This window comes from Euleptes europaea, chromosome 2 (genome assembly GCF_029931775.1).
Source record: "Euleptes europaea isolate rEulEur1 chromosome 2, rEulEur1.hap1, whole genome shotgun sequence".
Classification (NCBI taxonomy): domain Eukaryota; kingdom Metazoa; phylum Chordata; class Lepidosauria; order Squamata; family Sphaerodactylidae; genus Euleptes; species Euleptes europaea.
The window spans coordinates 90,707,450-90,721,231 of record NC_079313.1 but is presented as its reverse complement, the minus strand read 5'-3'; the positions used below and the strand labels follow the sequence as shown (position 1 = coordinate 90,721,231).

At 45.2% G+C, this 13,782-nt stretch overlaps 1 protein-coding gene across 2 annotated transcripts in view; it reads left to right on the top strand.

The window, feature by feature from the left end:
- BLACAT1 (BLACAT1 overlapping LEMD1 locus) overlaps window positions 1-13,782 on the top strand; it is a 94,133-nt gene that overhangs the window by 68,313 nt on the left and 12,038 nt on the right. The window contains exon 1 of one of the 2 annotated variants that reach the window (XM_056845362.1): window positions 7,393-7,413. The exons of the other annotated variant lie outside the window; for it this stretch is intronic. The gene's annotated coding sequence lies outside the window, so the exon portion shown is untranslated. Of the gene's footprint in view, window positions 1-7,392; window positions 7,414-13,782 lie in introns of those variants that run through there. 2 annotated transcript variants of the gene reach the window in all.

Sequence of the window (13,782 nt, the reverse complement as noted above, 5' to 3'; positions counted from 1 at the left end):
AGGCCCCACATAATACATTTCAGGATTCGAGATGTTAGGAAGCTGGCAATTCTAGAGCAATGTCATGAACTTTTTTCTGTAGCCACATACAACGCTATATAAAGCTGTTAAGAAGGAAATTAATCTTGTTAAAAAATAGAGGTTTTCAGATTCCACCCCTTTATTATTATTTGTACAGTGACACTAATTATACCCTAATCATTAGCATGATGGGGAAAAAAAGAAAATGCAATAGAAACTAGCCTGTGATAATGTCACATATTTATTTGCATTGTTTACCCTGCCTTTCAGGTGAAAGGGTTGGAACCAGCAGAAAATTCTGCTGTCAGAATGGTGATTTGATTTTCACTGATCCCCCCTGCCCCAAAGCTGGTTCTGGGAGGCCATGATCCAATGAGCAGCATTTGTGTGGGGGGGCGTTATAGATAAAGTGGGAAGGCGAGATGGGGGAAGTCTTATTCCACTGACAAAATCCCTTCCATCAGCTGAGATTTTCTGTGAGATCCAACCCAAAAAAATTGCAAATGCAATTTCCAGATTAAAATAATAAATTAAAACCATAAAATCCAATAAACTTCCACATACAGTTATCAAGAAGTGTCATAAAATGGCTCATAATATCAGCAACAACATAAGCACACAGCTCTAAAATTAAATCCCAGCATCAAATGACTGATGGAATAGAGAAGAATTCACCTGCCTCTGAAAAGAGATCATCATGGTGAAGCCTCCAAGGGAAGCTGATTCCACAGGGTCAGTGCAAATACAGAAAGCTGCTGCTTATGTTGAACGCCAAGCTTGCATCCACCTGGAGTGGTTCTGAGTCGGGCTTCACTGGCAGCTCTTAAAGTGTGGGAGGGTCAAAATGGAAGTAAATGCTGTCAGAGAACCTTTGGGTTCAGATTTCAAGGCTCAAAACCAGTTGTGTCTGGAAACATGTAGCAGCCAGTGTAGTGGTTGAAGCATCAGTTTCATATGCTCTTTCCTACGGGTCCCCCCCAATGTGGACCAATTGTAGTTTCTGAACAGTCTTCAAGGAGAGCTTGATATAAAGTATATTATCTCAACTAGAAGTCAGCAGGACATGGAAGGTGGTGGCAGTATCTTATGGGTCTAATAGCAGACATTGCTTGTGTATCAGCCAGAGCTCAAAAAAGTTGTTTTAGGTCCCAACCGTTAATTGAGGTTCGAGCAAGAAAACTGGATTCAGGAGCACACCCAAGGTACAAACCTGCAGCTTGTGATTCTTCTGTTGGAAGAAGAGCCGCTTAAGTTGGGGGAAGGCTCCATAAGCTGCAGGAAGGCTCCAGATGTTGCTGAGCAGAGTGGCTAGATCCACCCTATTGTTTGCAAAGGAGAAAGATTTCTTCAGCAACCCTGCCACAGAGTAGGTCTTCAAGTGAGTTTTAAGCCATGCTCCATTAGACCTATTTTTTCCACCACCTGCTCTCATTCCCACTTGCTGAATTTCCAGCAGCTCTTGGCACTTCACATATTTCTAGCTAAGTGGTGGTTTTTCTATTTCTTTGTCTTGAGTATGCGTGGCTTCTGCAATGCCTAAGAGGATGCATGTCAGGGCTCAGGGCCCGCTGGACGTCTTACCCTCTAACATGGAAGTGCTTCTCTCTTTCCTTACCGCTTCACATGTTTCTGGAATGACCTCTGGCACAGAAAGTGGGGAGCCCTGGCATGATTTAGTTCCAGTATGCTATCATTATCATTTAGTTCCAGTAATCATTTCCCCTTTCTCCTTTGCCACCAGATCTGGGTCTACTACCCCCCTCCCCCCACTGCTGACCCCATTCTGGCTCCAGCTCTGGCTCAGCTCCTTCTCCTGGCTGCAACTCCTTGCTGTTGCCAGTTTTCATGCTTCATTTATGTTGACCAAACCCCAACTATTTGCTCTTTACAATATCTGAGCATGTGCAGATGTTGCAGGCAAAATTTCAAGGGGTTCACCCCCAAATTAGTAATTGTTTTACCAAAGTCTGATTCCCCCCCCCCTCTGTAACATAAAAATATTTCTTTCTTGGATACGTTTTTCCCATTAATCATGTTTCCTCCCATGAAGTATGAAGTACTGGCTATAGCCAGGGAAATAACTCTGAGGTAGATGGGTCGTGATATAGACCCAATATGGCTGTACTTGTGTTTCCAGGAGTTTCTTTCCTTCATCAGTGTATACAGTTTTTCTCTTCCCCTGGATGGAAATGGCAACAGGGCTCTCACCAGAAACCCAAGAATGTGTGTAGTCATGGTAAACAATGAGCTCTCAGAGGGGACAGAGTTAGGAGAAGAATGGGCATTTTGTCACACGTAGAAACCTCTCTGCAATCTCTCAGCTCCTTGGAGACCAGGCATATCTGTGTGGAATGAAAGCACCTGCGAGATTTAGAGGAGGAGGAGGAGGGGATGGAGAGCAGTAAACTGTTAGGCGGCTGGGGTCTAATTTAACTAGCACCTATTAACATTTGTGCTCTCCAAGATGACATCTGTCTTAAGTTTTGCAAAGTATTTGAAACCCCAAGTCCAGCTGTTGTTGAAAGGGACTGCTGGATGCTCACAGATTTATAATATATTTTACAGATGACTCTCTTCTTCAAAGTCTAACATTGTGATGGCACATATACAGTCCATGAGAATTTCCATTTCCTGGCTTACATACCACTACTAATGTATAATGTTTGTGTGTGAGTAAAGTGTCTACAAGTCACAGCCAACCAATGGTGACCGCAGCAAGGGGCTTTCAAGGCAAGTGAGAAGCAGAGGTGGTTTGCCGTTGCCTTCCTTTGCAGAGTCTTCCTTGGCGGTTCTTGTGGGTTATCCGGGCTGTGTAACCGTGGTTACACAGTTACACAGACCACGGTTACACAGCCCGGATAACCCACAAGAACCAATGAACTCTGACCGTGAAAGCCTTCAACAATATTCTTCCTTGGCGGTCTCCCATCCAAGAACTGACCCTGCTTAACTTCTGAGATCTGATAAGATCAGGCTATACCATGCCGCCTTCCCTTCCACCCTAATGCTTAGCAACCTACAAAATTGCAGAGTTGCCAATTTTTCTCATTTTCATACTATTCTAGTCTCTGTGTGTGCTTTGGAATGGTAATCGGGAAAGTTCATAACGGTCTTTCCATTCTGTTTATTTCTATCAAAGATTTATATTGGGGAAAAGACATATGCACATCCATATTCCCAAAGAATGCTGTTATAGTTGTTTTACCAAAATACCCTTTCTAAATGTAGCTTTTGCTCCATTGATCCATTCCTTTTGGGACATGTATTCTTTTCCACCATAGACTGGCAAGGGATTATTTATGCTGTCTCTTGAGTTACTGCTGATGTTCTGTCCTTCATGTGTTTCTGTGATTAGAAACAGATACTAATAAAGGTGCTTCTAGACAACACTAAAAAGTGATTTGTTAAAAAAAAATCTTGCTAGACCTTGTGGTTATGCATCACCTAGTCCTTAAGAAAAAGGGGACCGAATCATCTCTTTGGTGGGAGAGGCAACCCACGTTGCGTTTGCCCATCTACTGTCACCACCATTAATAAAAGTAAAAGCTTTAGAAGTCATAGTGAAACTGAGAAAGCTTTTCATCCACCTCAGCTGTCAATTTGAGCTTTTTATCCACCTCAACAGCCAACCTGGAAAAGCCTTATGAATCTTACATCCTTCTTCAGGCTAGCTGAAGAGATGGAACAGGATGGCTTGCCCATTTCAACCAAAGGTGGCTTTAAACAGTGTACTCTGGCTCCAAGGCAAATGTGTGGCCATGGTGAAAACTGAAGAGGTTTTTCCTTCACCTATACCAGGGGTGGGGAACCTTTTTCCTGCCAAGGGCCATTCGCACATTTATAACATCTTTCGGGGGCCATACCAGGTGTAGATCTCCCGTGGGGGGGGAGAGGCTAGGGTTGCCAGGTCTCCAGCCACCACCTGGAGGTTGGAAACCCCAGGGGAGGCCACCCAGAGAAGGCCTGCAGGGCGCCCCCACTCCCCCCTCCCAGGTGGGAGGGCAGCCAGCGGTGGGCCCCAGAAAACGAGGCACCAGGGGGGCGCAGCCCACAGTCAATTGGCAAGGGAGGAAGGAAAACCGAGAAAGAGGGAAAGGGAGGGAGGGAGAAAGAGAGAGAAAGGGAGAAAGAAATGGAGAGAGGGGGAGAAAGAAAGAAAGAAAAGGACGGAGGGAAAGAAAAAAAAGGACGGAGGGAGACAAAGAAAGAGACAGAAAAAGAGGGAGGAAGAGAGGGAGAGAAAGGAGAAAGAGTGACAGAAAAAGAGGAAGAGAGAAAAGCCTCCCCCACACACACACACACCGGCGCATGCCGGCCTGCGCGACCGGGCCCCAGCCACCCCACCTCCTCTGCCCACACACACCAGGCGGCGCATGGAGCACCAAGCAACCGGGCCCCACTCTCCGTGCACTCCCCCCACAGAGCTCCGCGGCAGGGTTCCCGTGGCAGGGTTCCCGGAGCTCCCCGGGCCTGAGGTTCCCCACCCCTGACCTATACAGTGAGTCTGGAGAAGCCTGGTGAAACTAACAACACTTGTCAAGGCAGGGAAATTCTCTAGGCTTGTGTGTGTGTGTGTGTGTCAGGTGTTTCACCACTTTGGGTAAAAAAAAATAAGGCTGGTGGGCAGGAATGGGCAGGTGCTGCTTGGCTGGAGAGACTGAATTACACACAATTTCCAATGACATTACCAACTACTCCTCCACCCCAGGTGAGAAGATGGCACTATAGTCAGTTCACACATGGGCTGCATCCCCACAGGGATGAGAAAAGCCACCTCCATTTTGGAAAAAGCAGAGAGCATGATGGAGATAGCATCCAAACACCCCATTCCAACATCATTCACAGCTGGCGCTGCCCCTCACCACAGCTTTTTGGCTTGCCATGTTAACACAGAAATGCTAATAAGATGAGAATCCTCCCTCTTTCCCAACAGTTGTTTTACAGCTCAGTTTTTAAAGGGGGAAAAGCATACTAAAGTGCTGGGGGGGCATGCTGGAGCTAAGCATTCCCATTTCAGATGCTTGCAATGCATTTGCAAGGAATCAGTATACCTAAAAATAGGGCTAGTCCAACCTACCTGGGAGCTGCTGCCTTCATCCCACAACGTCCCCTATTCACAAAGACATTCCCTTTTTCATATGTTGAAGTTTTGTGGGAGGCATATATGAGTTCTCTCACTTTTGGCAAAATGGTATCTTTTCTGGTATGAAGCGGCAGAAGCAGGCTCAGCACTTAGTCAGGATCACATTTTGAGAATGTGAGTGTAGTTTGCAAGTGTCCTCACCATAGTCATTACAAATGGGTTTTTCCTCTTCCAAGAAAAACTCTAAAAACTGCTTCTACAACCTTGAACTGGGGAGACACATTGAGCAAATGTCCTGTTGATTGGAAGAAAAGGATATACATACTTTAAATGTCCAGCAGCCTTCTCCTTCATCCGATCATTGCTCTATCTACCCAGACAGGCAACAGCTGTCCAGGATCACTGGCAGAGACCTTTCCCTGTCCTGGTAGCTGAGCTCAAGAAAGGAATGCCGTGTCAGAGAAGCAAATGAAGGATCTCACTTTGGAGGTACAGATAAAGGGGGGGAGGGAAGGCAACTAGTCCAGTGTATCTTTGACTCCCTTGTAAAGCAAAAGAGAAGAATTAAAGAATATATTGGCGAAACGAGAGATCAGTCTTAGAAAAGACACCAGCTACAATGGCCAAAGATGAGCAGGGGTGGACTGTTGACCCCCCCACTCCCACCACTGGCACTTTTCTTCTAGCTGGACCCGCTTTTGGTATCAGAGTCCAGACAACCTCCAGGTTGCCAACCTCCAGGTGGTGGCTGGAGATCTCCCACTACAACTGATATCCAGGCAACAGAGATTAGTTCCCCTGGAGAAAATGTTCGCTTTGGCAATTGGACTCTATGGCATTGAAGTCCCTCCCCTCTCCAAACCCCACCCTCCTCAGGCTCTGCCCCCCAAACCTCCAGGTATTTCCCAACCCAGAGCTGGCAACCCTACAGATGGGGGTGGGGGAAAGGATTGGGGGAGGTCATGAATTATGAGATAAGAGCATGTGGCAGGGGGAGGGCTTGGCACCCCACCCACATGCCCTGTTTGCCGCTTTATATCACACCCTCCCCCACTTTAGCGCAGACCTGCACAGATGGGTCTGCTGTATTCTTGTGTGGTCCAGGCCTTATTTATGACAACCCAGGTGAGAGGATAGGGTTGCCAGGCCCCCTTCGCCTCTGGCAGGAGGTTTTGGGGGCGGAGTCTGAGGAGGGCGTGGTTTGGGAGGGGAGGGACTTCAATGCCATATAATCCAATTGCCAAAGCAGCCATTTTCTCCAGGGGAACTGATCTCTATTGGCCGGAGATCAGTTGTAATAGCAAGAGATCTCCAGCTAGTACCTGGAGGTTGGCAACCTTTTGAGAGGAGACCACGTCTCCACCTGCAAAGGGAATGGGAAAGTGTCTGACCGTAAAAGGAGTATGTGGGACTGGGTGCTCGACTCTGTGACACCTCTCCACTGCCGGTTCCTCCAGACACTTTCCTCCCTTCCAGACTCTCCTACTGAATGAGGGAAAGTCTTTGACCTAATGGGGTTGAATGGTCCAACCTGCATGCTTCCTTTACTGGTCAAGGAAGATCCTCAACCCTCTGCTGTAGAAAGGTGCTTCAAGAAGGATGAAGTTACATTTGTGAGGTGCTTGTTTGTGATCTATCAGCAGTCAATGTAACATGCCTTGGTTTCTAGGTAGGCTTGCTTTAAGGTATGCGTAGATAAAAGTTGCTAAGACAATTAATACCAGTGTGTAGAAATTCTGATGCTGTAGGAGCTGGTTGCACATGTGGCAAATTGGATCCTGAGTCTCTTTAGAAACCCGTAATCCAGAGACCTTTCCCACTTAGTATATCTCCCCAGAGCACCCCCCCCCCCGTCAAAGCTTCTTGAGATAATGGGGCCACAACAGAGGAGCTGCACAAGGCAGGAGTTAAAAAGCACATTCAGTACCAGAAGATCTAGGCATCCAGTCAAATATTTCCTTTGTTTGCCCCTTGTCCAGCTGCCAGTAAAGCCCTTTTGGAAAAAAGAGAAAAGCATCCACCAACTTCAATGTTCTCAGGATGCTAAGCCAGGACTGAATGGATTTTGCAAGGTGCTTAGTCACAGCAAGGGGAAAAAAAAGCTCATAATAAAAGAGGAACCGAAGGCATAGCGGAATATTGATGCTGTCACTTCAATGGCTGGGCGAGTGATAAAAGGCAGGGATAAGTGTCTGTATCTCATCCCTGGAAATCTTGATGCTGGGAAGGTGACGCGTTTTGGGTGAGGGGGAGCCGAGGGGAATGAGAGGCTGGAGTGCAGCGCAGCAGCTGTGACGAGACAGGGATGGGTAAGCGCCTTTCTGCCATGCCTTAGCCTAGGGGAGGCTTTCCAAAACAGGGGAAGCGATGGGAGGGGGAGCTTATACCCCAGGTTCTTGGCTGCAAGAGCTTAGCGGGAGGGACATGACTAATACACATCCCACTGAGGGAGTTAGATCAAAGGCAGTGAAGTAGATACAAGAGGTTTCTGCTTCACAGGATCTGGTTAAATAGAGCCTTTGTTACCAAGGGCCTCCAGAGTTAGGAATGGAGAAATACCTGATCTCTCTCAATCCCCCCCCCCCCCGCCATTCCTCACCAAGTGCCTGCCTTAATGTGGAATCAGTTCAAGTATGAAACACAACAGTAGCTGCTTGGCTACTGGTGGAAGAGCCCTGAGAGAGGGGGAGGGGGGATGGTGGGAAAGGGAGGGGTCAGGGGCTTAAAAATGAGTCAAGTTTAGTTGGGTACTGCTCAGTTTTCGGAGGCAGGAGTCACAGAGCGGGAATTGGCACACACCGTTTTCTAGCCATCAGCTGGATTCTGACGGTGCTGACCAGGCAAGCAGCAATCCTTTTCTAAAACTTGTTCTGATAGGAAGTTTAAGAAAGGCAAAACCATTTTGCAGGGGCACTGCTACTGCGGCTGAGCTAAATAAGGCCTGTGGCCAAATTGCCCACCTTGGCATTGACTGCTGCGGAGAGGCATCTCTGTCGAAGGGGAAATCATCTGCGCCAGGTGGGCTGGCACGAGACCCCCGAAGAAGCCCCAAGTTCAGCCTTTTGGGGGACTCGTGGATGCAGTGTGGGTAAGAATGGATCGGTAATGAAGGGGAAACAAAGAAAGGGGTGTCAGTGTTTGGTTGGGGAGCATGCTGGAGATGACTAGGCATTGTTACCTCTTGACACATTGAATCCACCTTTGAACCATCAGGGTAGTGACAGCATGTTTGTGAGCAGAGTGCCGACTGAAATCCGTGACTGGGAGTAGAGAACCAGTGGCAATTAGCTATCTGGGATTTATTAATCTGGGATGAAGGGCTACAATTTGGGTGTTTTCATAAGTGATGCTAACAATGCCTTTTACTTCAGAATATACCCTTATGATATGTTGTTAATTGCACAAAAGAGCCACATTTAAATTGAAAGTATGCTCTAAGTTAATGGTGTTTTTTGAATTACAGATACAGGGGAAAATTTTTTTTTAAGACCTTTGAAAATGGCATTTGTGTATGTACTTCTGAATATTATCCAAAGTGGAGGGAAATCCATCACATGCTTGTGCCTCTGTCCAATATTTGCTATCTGTAATTATGGAATCTGCCTTTCTTAACGGGATTGCTTTGGGAGCTTCATATCATGCAATCTGCCATGTACATCCTCTAGTTGGATTCCTCTGGGAATGACAAAGCAGTAGCAGAGGCAGGTGGGACTTGTGGTTTTGACTCTGTGCGCCACTGGTACAGGTTGGGATGGGTTGCAAAACCCAACAATTTCTTTATCCATCTCCCTTTCTGTACAACCACATACTTCGAAGTGCTGCCATCTTAAAAAGTTTGGACCATGAAGGAAGAGAGTCAGGATTATGGTCCATTACTACTACTTGCTTCCTACAGTAGATGTGGGAAGTTTCTGGAGCATCAAAAAGTAAGGGCTGATTTCTCGTGCCCATTGGAGCAATGTTTTGAATGCAATCTAATATAATGTAAAACCCTGAGGACATCACATACAAAACATTTTCATAGAGATGCAGGAACACATATAGCTTTCAGGCCTGTAAAAAAAAATTGAGATTATATTTAATGTATGCTACAGTAAACAAGGTGGGTATATGTCACAGGTGTCCTACTTAGCAGTTCCTGCAATTATTATTGGATGTATCACTTGGAGATTGATTACAACTTTATTGATTGATTACAACTTCATTGCATTGATTACAACTTTACACAGGCTGTTTTTGAGCATAATGTTCACAAAATGGAATGGCAATGTACGGGTGTATGGTGAAAGCAGATTGATTGATGCAACCCAAACATTCTAATTTATCCTTTCAAAAAACCCTTAATTAAACATATTACCTTTAAACTGTAAACTGTTAGAGAGCCAGCTTGGAGTAGTTAAAGTGTTGGACAAGGATCTGGGTTCAAATCCCCACTCTGCCATGGAGGCTGGTCACCTTGTGCCGGTCACCCACTCTCAGTCTAACCTACCTCACAGGGTTGTTGTGAAGATAAAATGGAGGAAAGGGGAATGATGTAAGCTGCTTTGCGTCCCCATTGGGAAGAAAGGCGGAATATACATTTGTGCTCTGGCCATGAAAAGCTCTTTAGTACTATAGCATGGACTTCTGACAAGCACCCACTGCCACTCCACAAACTATGCACATTTCTATCACAATTTAATTCCCCCTTCCTCCAAAAGAACTCACTGTGGCAAAAAGGTTTTCTTCTTCTTGTTTTATCCTCACAACAACAAGGTCACCTGGTAAGCTACATAGCTAAGTAAAGATTTGAATCTGTATCTGCCCCATTCCTAGTATGACCCTTTAATCACTACACCACTAGGCTCTTTCTTTTTATTACATTTATTTATATTTATTTAACATCCTAATGCACATGTTCTTCCTTCCTCAACCTCACAAGAACCCTGTGAAGTATGTTAAGTTGGAAGATAGTGACTGACCCAAGGTCACCCAGTAAGCTTCATGACTGAGCAGTAATTTGAATCCAAATATCTAGAGTCTAAATCCAACATGCTGTTCACATACCACAGTAGATCTCATATGTGTAGCTGGTTTTGATACAGAGCTTTACTGGACTTTGTTTACTGTGCCTCTTCCCATAGAACACACAGCATGTACATATATTGTGCATGCTCATAGTTCACATATAGTATGTTTGACAACATGGCACCCTGTGTGTATAGTAGATCACATATGCTTTTATATGTATACATTCTTGATTTAGAAGATGACTTTAGAACAACGTACCTGAATAGTCAGTATGGGGGACAAGGCCATGCGTAGTGTTCCATGTTGTAAGAGGTGTTTCCTGCCAGAAAAATAATGCTTTCTAACTGGCCTTTAAAATAACTAAATTTTCCAAAGCAGTGCAAGAAGAGGGTGTGGGACTGCTTCCTACTCTAGCCATCCTGTATCTTAGTAAGTTAGTAAATAACCTCACTGCTGTTGAGCAACCATGAGTCAGAGCATCATTTGTACAGGGAGAAAGGCAGAGAGCCAAAGCTTCAGCTGGGCAAACTGATGTAAATTCATTGATTTCCACAGGCGCTTGGCAGATTTATCCCACAAATTCCATCTTCAGCACAAGGTGCAGACGCATTCATTAAAGAGCAGGAACTGTTCCCATCTGTAGGAAGGAGCACTGGGGAGATTTTGTTCCTCCTTAATTAAAGCATTTTCCTTATTCCAAGAGCCCGCATTTTCTTTTTGTAGTTCTCTCTGCCTAAGTACAGAGAGAAGGTCTTTTGAAAAGGCAGCCGAGGAGACCATCCACCTGAAACGCAGGAGGCGGAAATTGTACACTCAGTTCAACCCTCTTTATCCCTTTTGTCTGGGAACTACAAAAAAAGTTTTGTTTTGTACACCTTTCAGAGCTCTGCATGCCAGCATCCATTCTATTCTTTATTGCAGGCCATTTTCATGAGGGATGCTTAAAGCAGGGATTTCTCATGTCTGGAAATTGAATGAAAGCCGGCAGTGTCAAGAAATGTACGTGTGTTTAAAAATGTTTCTTTCTCCCCTTTTTATTTTACATTACAGTCAAAGTGGACACATTTCAGGCTAAGAGGCACTGTAGTGCATTTGTAGAAGCGCTATAAAGCTAACTTGGGCAATTCCCTCACCCCAAGTGAAGTTGCACTTTTTAATATGTATGGTGCCAGATGTCTCTGGAAAACATGCTTCCAGAACCAAGCTGAAGGACAGTTCACTACTGAAAGAGAAACTATTGGCTCCTCTTTCACTGGCACATTGTCTTCCAGCACATTAACACAAACTTGCTATCAAGCATGCCTTTCAATGTGCCTTTCTGTGCATGGAAATGAATTTCATGTACAGGAAAGCCTGTGGCTTTGGGCCTAGTAAAGGTATGTCTGAAACCATCCTGTGTTGTGCTTATAAGAGCCAGCGTGGTGTAGTGGTTAAGAGCGGTGATTTGGAGCTGTGGACTCTGATCTGGAGAACTGGGTTTGATTCCCCACTCCTCCACCTGAGTGGCAGACTCTAATCTGGTGAACTGGATTTGTTTCCCCACTCCTCCACACGAAGCCAGGTGGGTGGCCTTAGGCTAGTCACAGCTCTCTTAGAGCTCTCTCAGCCCCACCTACCTCACAGGGTGTCTATTGTGTGGAGGGGAAGGGAAGGTGATTGTAAGCCGGTTTGAGTCTCCCTTAAGTGGTAGAGAAAGTTGGTATATAAAAACCAACTCTTCTTCTTCTTATAATAATTATATATTGCTGGACGCTACAGAGGAAACAGGCCACTGTGAATTCTCAAACGGACTCTGTGTGGTAAAGTACTTCCATGAACATTTAGGCTGAAACCTATGCAATGTTGCAGCGCTACCACCATTCCAACTAGGTTTGCCAGCTCTGGGTTGGGAAATAGCTGGAGATTTTTCAGGTGGAGCCCGAGGAGGGTGGGGTTTGGGGGGGGAGGGACTTCAATGCCATAGAGTCCAATTGCCAAAGCAGCCATTTTATCCAGGTGAACTGATCTCTTGTCAGCTGGAGATCAGTTGTAATAGCAGGAGATCTTCAGCTAGTACCTGGAAGTTGGCAACCCTAATTCCAACTTAGTTTGGGCAGTTGGTCATATAGCACTTCCATGTTCAGCATGTTAGATGTTTTCTCTTCATTTTGTAACAAAATGAAGTTGGCAAACAGATTACATCCAGTAATGAAAAATGAGCTTAAATGGTGCAAATTTTATTTGATCAGCTTAAATGGTGCAAATTTTATTTCTCTGTTTTAACACATAAACGTTTAAATTTGGATTACCGGTATGCAGTTTGCACTAAATCAGAAAATCTAACAAGGATGAATATAAAGGGCTCTTCAGTTCATTTAAAATATTCTCTTCAGCACCTGAAAAATATAATGCAGTAACATGAGATGGGGATTTGGGTTTCAGAGTTCAGTCCCAGAAGTTGCACTGATGATCTAGGACAAGCCTAACTGCTGTGAAGCCAGTTTTGCAAGAGAGCAGGGAATGCATTTTCCTTTTCAGAGTTTCTCAAAATCACACCCAGCTTCCTAAGTGTTCAGCAGTCAACGTGCTCAGCTGAGTCTATATAAAATAATCCTAGCAGCATCCAAGGCTTTTTGCATGACCCAGAGAGCATACTCTATCAGGACCCACATCAGTTTGAGGTCTGCTGGGGCTTTCAGTGATTGTTCAATAGGTCTCTGACTTGCACCCTCTGGATCCAGCCTCATGAAGGGCATTACTCACTCTGCCAAATCAGGTGAGGTCATCAAAAGTTCATTTTAGGAACCAGCTCAAAGAGAAAAAGCTAATGTCATTAGGAATCAACCTAGACTAGACTGGAAACCCTCTGAGTGGAGCAATTATTGAGGTCTTGAATAGCCAAGGTAAAATCTTCTGGGATGTGAAACACTAAAGACAGAATCCAGGTGGCCCCAGCTTGGAAGTTATTTTCATCCCTTTCTTTTGTGTGTTTCTAAAGGCTTTCAGCTTATCCTCCTTAAGCCCTCTGCTGTGGTCTATGGCTTTTTATTCCTATGTGATTGCTTTTCATAACTCATGTAGGGCTAAAAGCCATGGGCTACACAGAGGAATAATCCACTTCCTTGGGCACTTCGGCAAAGCTGCATGAAAACCAGATTGCTTAACTCAACTCTCTTTTTAAAAATCAACCATATTTATTTTGTATCCAATAATAGGGACCCTGACTCTGTCAAGGGCCCTGAAGGCTTAGCAGGATGAATGTGGCAAGGAATGGTAAGCAAAGAGCATACATGTGTACACATCACTGTTCAGAACCTCTCTCCATTCAGAGGTGAAAGAAAAGCTGCTCAGTTGTTATAAGAGGCTTCCTCATGACACAAAACGGTAAGCTGCAGTATCGCAGTCGAAGCTCTGCTCAAGACATGAGTTCGAGCCTGACGGAAGTCAGTTCCAGGTAGCCAGCTCAAAGTTGACTTAGCCTTCCATCTTTCTGAGGTTGGTGAAATGAGTACCCAGTTCACTGGGATGACTGGGGAAGGCAATGGTAAACCACCCCGTAAACATAGGTCTAAAACGCACGGACACTTACTCCGGTTTCTGCCCAGTTTCCTCCCCGTTCCAGCCAGGATTAAATGAACCCGGGCTGGGGGAGAATCTGTACACATGATCTTTGTTGATCCTTGGCGAAA